Genomic DNA, 7,782 nt, shown 5'->3' on the forward strand with positions numbered 1-7,782 from the left:
CAACGTGTTGGAGACTATACTCCAGGGAAACCCAAGTCATCGAATTACCTTCAGCCTCCCAGTCTTCCAATCTGAGCGTGAGATAATATGGAACAAAGGAAAGCCATTCCTTATTGGTCTTTGCTAAATTTCTGACCCTCCAAACCCATAAGCATAATAAAATGGCAGTGATTGAGCTGTTAAATTTCTGGGTGATTTGTTACACAGCAAGAGAAACTGAAACAACATACAAAGAAACTAGAAGTTGCTGCTTGCTCACATTTTAATAACTATATGGAATTATAGATTTTTGACATGCTCAGAAACAGAATTTCATATTCCTCACATAGCTTCCCAGCATGGTGTTCATCTTTCCAAAATTTGCATTATTGTATAAGATAAAATTACTAGATGTTTTCATTTCTTGAAATGTGAGAGAAATCACTTTTCATAATTTTGGACATCTCTTTTGTTCATTGAAATTTAAATCAATTCCTGTAAAAATAAGAACACATATCTTTGAATTTTAAAGTAGATTCTCCCTAAAAAATTCTTTGCATTACATTTCCATTTTTTAAAGTATAATACTAGCTCTTAAAATGCAAATTGCATTATTTTCCTTTGTGAAATAGAGAAATGTAGAAATATGGCAGCATATTAAAAACTATTAACATATCCTGATTTAATTGAAGAGTTAAATGCTTTCTTTTAAGATGTCTACAAACTAGTTAAATATACTGATCATTGTGTACTTTTCCACACGTTTTCTAAGTATTAAATTATATATTCTTTTAAAATGAGATTATTATGAGACACCAGAATTAATTTTAACATGCTGAAATTTAATCATGTTCATATTTATATTGAATATACTTATTTTCAATTTCTTGTTTTTATATACACATAAAATATAATATGGTAAGTACACATAGTATTAGTTTTAAGTCCACAAAATTAGTTTATCCATTATGAATTTTCTGAAATTGTGTAACATAAAAATTTTATTTCCTGGATGCATCACTCAACCATATGAAAAACAAATTTCCTTTCTCTTCAGCACTTTGGTTGCAATATATATGAGAGTTGGTTTGCTTTTTTTTTTCTTTTTTGGATAAAGCATCTTGGGGAGGAGACCAGAGAAAATATCATGAGAGTTGGAGGATTCACACAAAGTTCATTTACCCTTTTCATTGTTTCTGAGGCTGAAAAGTGCTGTTTGTTCTTCCACCTGGTGACTTCCAAGCTGTTGCGGAAACAATAATCTGGTGTTTATATAGAGGTGAAACTGCACTCTGCCAAGCAGATGAATGAGCGTGAATGTCAAACTCTGATTAAAATTGCCTACGATTTCTACTGAAAAGTCTGCAGAACTTTTTAATATCTCCTTGCCAAATGCAACATTTACACAGTTGGCTGGGAAATAAAACCATAGAATGTATAATATTATTCACACTAGAATTTTCAAATTGTATTTATAATCCTCTTCAGGAAGATGGTTCCTGATCTCAGTTGTTTCTTTATTCTCATCATAGTGTTTTTTTATTTCTATTTTTTTTTTTACAAATTGTGGATCTTTAAGGAATAAATTAATTATGTAATTAGCTTTCACTTGTTGAGTCCTTACTACATGGAAGCACTTTACACATATTAACCCATTTAACTTTTACTATTACTCTCTGAAATAGGACCTATTATCTTCTTCAGTTTTATAACCAAGGAAACTAAAGCACATAGAGATGAGTTAACCTAACCTCACACACCATTTAAGTAGCCATGAAAGTCATTTGTAGGTAGATAATCTAAATGATAAATTTACTTAAGGTGAACTTCAAACATCCTCCATATTTGTCAATTTATCTAAAATGCAAATGTGACCTTATCACTCCCACACTTAAAAACATCAATAATTGCATGTCACTACTGTAAGTAATTTTAAAACTTTAGCATGAAATTCAAGACTTGAATTGATCTGGCCCTGGCAGTAGCTCTAATCCCATTTACCAACACCCTCCTACTTTAATATTCTAATTATACCACACTTTGTACTTTTCCAAATGCTCCATTTAATTTCATCCTCCCATGACACTTTTCATATTAAGCCATCTTCCTGGAATGTTCTCTCTCTTATACTTGACTACCCTGCAAATATCTATTCATTCCTTAAAATTTAGCTCAGGTGTCATCTTTTCCAAGAAATCATCCTTGAATTCCACTACTGCCACATAATCAATCCTTCTTCTACTATTTATGTATCATTGAAGTATTATATGCCCCACTGCATTAAAATAAATTATCTATACATTTTATCCCTGCCAGACAAGGGTTTCTTTTCCAAGAAGGAAGAGATATGTAATTCATTTTTGTGTTCCTAGAACCTAGAATAGTATCTATATAATAAATGCTTGTTAAATAAATGAATGTGAAGGTTAAGGCTTAAATCTTTAGTGAACTGGGTCCAGTCATGTATACCATCCAGAAGGTCTCAACAACACATTGCTCTCTCAAGGAAGGCTATGTCCTTGAATACGGTTCCAGCTGTGGGAAGAGCAGGCAGAATGTACATTCCAAGGACAGGAGAGGGGGTGAGGCTCCTCCCATTGCCAGGGTCCAGCTGTGGAGCAAGGGGTGGTTGTGTCTTCTTGATGACCTCCTCCAACGATAAACTTCCCTCTTAGAATGGCTTTTGCTACATCCCATAAGTTTTTGTATGTTGTGATTCCATTTTCTTTTGTTTCAAGACACTTTTGATTGCCCTTTTTATATTTTGTTTGATCCATTGGTTGTTCAGGAGTGTGTTGTTTCATTTCCACTGATTTGTATATAAAATAAAATTTCCAGCTTCCTTCTTGTTATATATTTCTAGTTTCATACCATTGTGGTTAGAAAAAAATACTTGATATAATTTCTGTCTTCTTGAATTTGTTGAGACTTGTCTTGTGGCCTAATTTCTATACTAGAAAATTTTCCATGTGCGCTTGAAGAGAATGTGTATTCTGTTGATGTTGGATGGAATGTTCTTTGTCTGTTAGGTCATTTGGTCCATAGTGTTATTCAAATCCCTGTCTAAATTGATTCTCTGTCTGAGTGATATATCCATTGTTGAGAGTGGGTTCCTAAAGTCCCCAATGATTATTGCATTGTTGCATATTTCTCCTTTTAGTTTTGTTAATATTTACTTGCTTTATGAAGGTGCTCCTATGTTGGGTGTACAAATATTTACAATTGTTATATATTCTTGGTGGATTACCCCTTTATCATTATATAGTGACCATCTTTGTCTCTTTTAACCGTTTTTAGCTTGAAGTCTATTTTGTCTGATATAACTATAGTTATCCCTGCTTTCTTTTGGTTGTCATTTGCTTGAACTATCTTTTTCCATCCTTTCATTCTCAGTTTATGTGTGTGCTTAAAGCTAAAGTGAGTCTCTTGTAGGCAGCATATTGTTGACTCTTTTTTTTTTAATCCATTCAGTCACCCTATGCATTTTGATTAGAGAACTTAATCCACTCATGTTTAAAGTAATTATTTATAGGTATGGACTGCTACTGCCATTTTGTTTATTGTTTTCTGTTTTATAGATCCTTTGTCCCTTACTTTCTCCCTTGCTCTCTTCCTTTGTGATTTGATGGCTTTTTGTGTTTGACTCCTTTATCATATTTTTTTTGTATATCTACTACACATTTTTCCTTTGTAGTTACCATGAGGTATTCATAAAATATATTTATAACATCCTATTTTAAGATAGTAACAACTTAACTTTGATAGCAGAAGGTTATTCTGCATTCTTTGTCATACAGTTCATAAATCGCCATTTCTTTTGGGTACGTTATCAGAGCTTTATTAGTTTCCTTTGGTGGTATCATATTTACCTGATACTTTATAATCCTTGTATCCTTGTTTTGGTATCTGCACATTTGAATAAGCAGTCTCCTCTTCCAGGCTTTACAGATTTCTTTGGTAGGGACAGGACTTCATCAGCCAGCTCGGTTTGGGGTTTTGGAAGAGTCAGTTGATAACATCCATGGGCAGGTGAGGCTTGCTCTGGGGTCTCTATATGAACAAGGCCACTGCCCATGCTCTAAGGTCAGGGATGGTGCTACTAGCTGAGCTTCACAGTTAGGTGGGCCTGCTGGCTCCACATTCAAATGGGGCCTCTGGGTGGGTTCCCTGATTAAGTGGGGCTTCTGGCTGTGTTCTGCATTCAGATGAGACCACTAGCCTGGCTCTGCAATAACTTCTGCTCAGGGGGGTTTGCAGTCAGTGTTCCCTGGCAGGGTGGTGCCACTGGGTGGATTCCACAAAGGAGCAGGGCTACAAAATTGGCTCTGGCAATCAACCCTGCTCAGGTGGGGGTCTCAGGCTGTGCTCCCCAACTGGATGGTGTTGCTGGCAGGTCTCTGTGCTCAGGTGGGGCCAGAAGCTGGGCTTGTAATTGGTAAAGCCCTCAGATATTACTTGGCAATCATCCAGGGTCACCGTTCAGGCTCTCTGGTTATGCAGGCCAATGGCCATAATTAACAGTTGAACAGTAGTGCTGGCCTGGTTCCCCACCTTAACAAAGCTGTAGAATGGACTTTATGGCTACCTGGATTCTCTGGTCAGGCTTCCTGATCTGGTGGGACTGGAGGCTATACTCAGCAGTTGGGCAGGGCTGTGAATTTGTTTCATTGTCCGGGAGGGGCCATAAAAACGATTCCATGGCCAGTAAGGCTCATTGGCTGGGGACTCAAATTAGGCAGAACTGCCCACTAAGCTCCCTGGCCAGATGGGTCCACCGGCTCAACGCTATAGATGGGCAAAGCCACTGTCTGGGATCTCTGCTAGCACAGCTATAGGATGGGCTACACAGTTGCCTGGGTTCTCTCCGTGCCATGTTTGGTTTTGACACTTGCTCTGTTTCCTCAATTGTGTTTTTTTCCTTTTGGTCTACCTTGTAATTTTTTCATGATAGTTGGACATGATGTTTTGGGTAAAAGGGATTGCTGTAAATAAGCAATTTATTACATAAGCCTTTATTAATGTGGAGGTAAGGTATGTGTTGGGGGAAGCGTTCTATAGCACTCAGTCTCTTATTGAGCCCGTGTCTCTGGAATGTGAACTTTCCAAGTGTTGCTCAGTCCGCCTGCCCCTTAGGTGGGACAGGATGGCTGGAGTGGACCAGGGTTGGGTACTTCCCTTCTCCCACGCGGAAGGTTACAGCTGACTGCAATTCGGTATTTCCTTTGCCTTTAGGCCAGTTAGGCTCTGATAATAGCCCAGACGGCTAGGCTCTGGTTAACAATTTTCTCCTGAGGGCATGCCTTATTAAGAAGAATAGAATGCTCTAGTGTATTTCAAAGTTGTTTCTTTTCTCCTCTCCCCGCCTGATGTATGAAGGGATTTTTCATATTCACTGTGAGAACCTGGCTGAGCTTCTGGAGGTAAAACTCACAAGTATATGGGGACCCCTGTGATTGGATCCCTCTGGAGTTTTTAACTATCAGATTTGTCCACACTGAGCCTCCAGCAATTCATCAATTACAGTTCAGTTTTTACTACCCCAGTGCTGGTTCCCACAGTGATGACTTTTGGTATAGTCATTACCAAAAGGCTGTCTTCAAAGCTTACCTTACTGATCCTCTGCTTTTGAACAATTTTCTGTAATTGTTTTCTAGGAGAGAAAATAGAGACCTTTTGCTGAGTGCCAAATAAGTGTCAGGTTCAATGAGATCAGATGCATTAGCAGTTTGAAGACAGAGAAGCCAAGGCTCAGTTTCATTTCATCAGCCAAGATCCTATACTTGTAACCAATAGAACAGGGATTCAAACCCAGGTTGTTATTCCTGTCCTTGTTTAATTTCAAAGCCCATGCTCTTTCCAGCGTTTGAAGCTGCCTCAGTAAAAGATTTTAAATACATTACTAGGAAGAAATATCTACAAAGGAAAATGATGGGGGAGGCCACCAAGAGCCAAGAGCCTATTGTTTCTAACTAGGTGTTGTGAGGGAGTCAGCAATAGCTACTTCCCAGGCTGTGCGAGCAGATGAGTGACAGGTCCAGCAGCTGCAAGCTCTAGGACTTGAGATGGTGGGAAGGAAGTCATAAGTCACTCTTTTCCCTTCAGTCTCTACCTCAGTGAAGTTCTACCTCAGAAGAAAAGAGATTGGAACTTTGACACACCATCTTCTAAAGATTTCCCGATACTGAAAAGAACCCGATTAAAGTCGCTCTGGCAGAGATGATGCTCCACCTTCCAGAAGATGTTAAGAGACAAGCTGCTCGGCAAAAAGTTACATATCCCAGTCCCACTTGGAACCAACTATGGCTGTGTGACTAGTTTTGCCCATGAAATGGGAATAGAAGGGACAGGTTTCAACTTAAGAGTTTGTACGAATCATTCAGGGCATTTTTATTCTGCTGTCTTCCTCTTCCAGGTTGGATGCAGAGGGTTTTGGGGGCCTTAGCATTGGACAGATATACAAGCTGGCAGAAGCCTGAGCCCCTGAATTGCTATGAGCAGGAAATCCATCTGCTACTAGGAACCTCCATACTGCCTTGTAAACTTGAACTAAACATAATCTTTTAAAAGTATTAATCCCTGCTAGTTATGGCAACTATGTTACCCTAACTGATACATAAAACCAACAAAAATAATTAAAACATCACAAATTATAATTAAAAAAACAGACCTAGAAGAAGAAAATATCTGTTATATATGTGCCACTGAACACTTAGCTGAATCCCAGGAATCTGTAAGGGTGATGTAATTCCAGGTTGAATTAAGCTGATTTGCACAATTGAGGGCAAAGACACCAGCTTAGTCTAATTCTCGCTCGATACAAATTGAAGTTTAGGCTTCGGCTCAATGTTTGCTTTGCCTTCTAGATGGCCCAGCATGTGCAGTTCTCTCTGTGGACATGTCTGTGCTACCTGAAGGCATCCAACATGTGAAAGAACAGTTCTCACCACATGGTTTTTCACCTACTATGTTCTAGGTAACATGCTGGAGATACAATGTGAAAAGAAAGCGATTCAGCTTAAGATCTAACAACCCCGGTAACCCATCTATAAAAATAGCAGCCTAATCAGAATGCAATTGTGAAGTATTCCATTTGGTCCACTCACATTTTGGATGTTTCTCTCCAGAGTTGGCAGTCTATAAATGAAGGCAAAGGTTAAGAGCAATTTCCAGACCAACCATGACTTGATAGTTCCAACTGTCAGTTGTCACTTATTGATTTAGCTGGCAGAACTGGAATGTGATTTTTAAACTCAATTGTTCCCATGTAAGCTCTGAGCATCCAGTCTTTGCCCTGAGGCATGTGATGATGCACATCTGTCAACTCCCGGCAAAGAAAGAACTATAATCCCATTTCAGGGACTGAAGCTTGCCATCTGCTAAGGGCTCAACTGTGCCTTTTTAGATGTTTCAGTAAACTAATAAGGAATGTGAAGACATTATCTCAAATTTTGGTGAGTTGCTGTGAAGTCATAAATTAAATTAAGCACAAGGCTGATGTTCTCACTGTGAGACAGTAAGTTTCCTGTCTGGGTATTTGTTGGCTGAGCAATTCTTCTGGGAAGAGAATGAAAATTATTTTATTGATGGGGCTCTCTGTTCATCCCTTGTTGTATAAGACTAAGCATTTGGCATGTGTTTACATGTATAATTAGGTATTTAATATCAAGTGTGTGGTTTTATTATCCACATTTTGTAATTGTACATTTCTTCCAGGTGCTCAATCCATCCCTTTTCAGAGAGTTTTAAAAATACAAATTCTAGTGTGAAAGGAAGCTATGGTTGTTAGAGAAAAATTCAAATGAC

This window comes from Balaenoptera physalus, assembly GCF_965194825.1.
Source record: "Balaenoptera physalus genome assembly, chromosome: 12".
NCBI classification, from domain to species: Eukaryota; Metazoa; Chordata; class Mammalia; order Artiodactyla; family Balaenopteridae; genus Balaenoptera; species Balaenoptera physalus.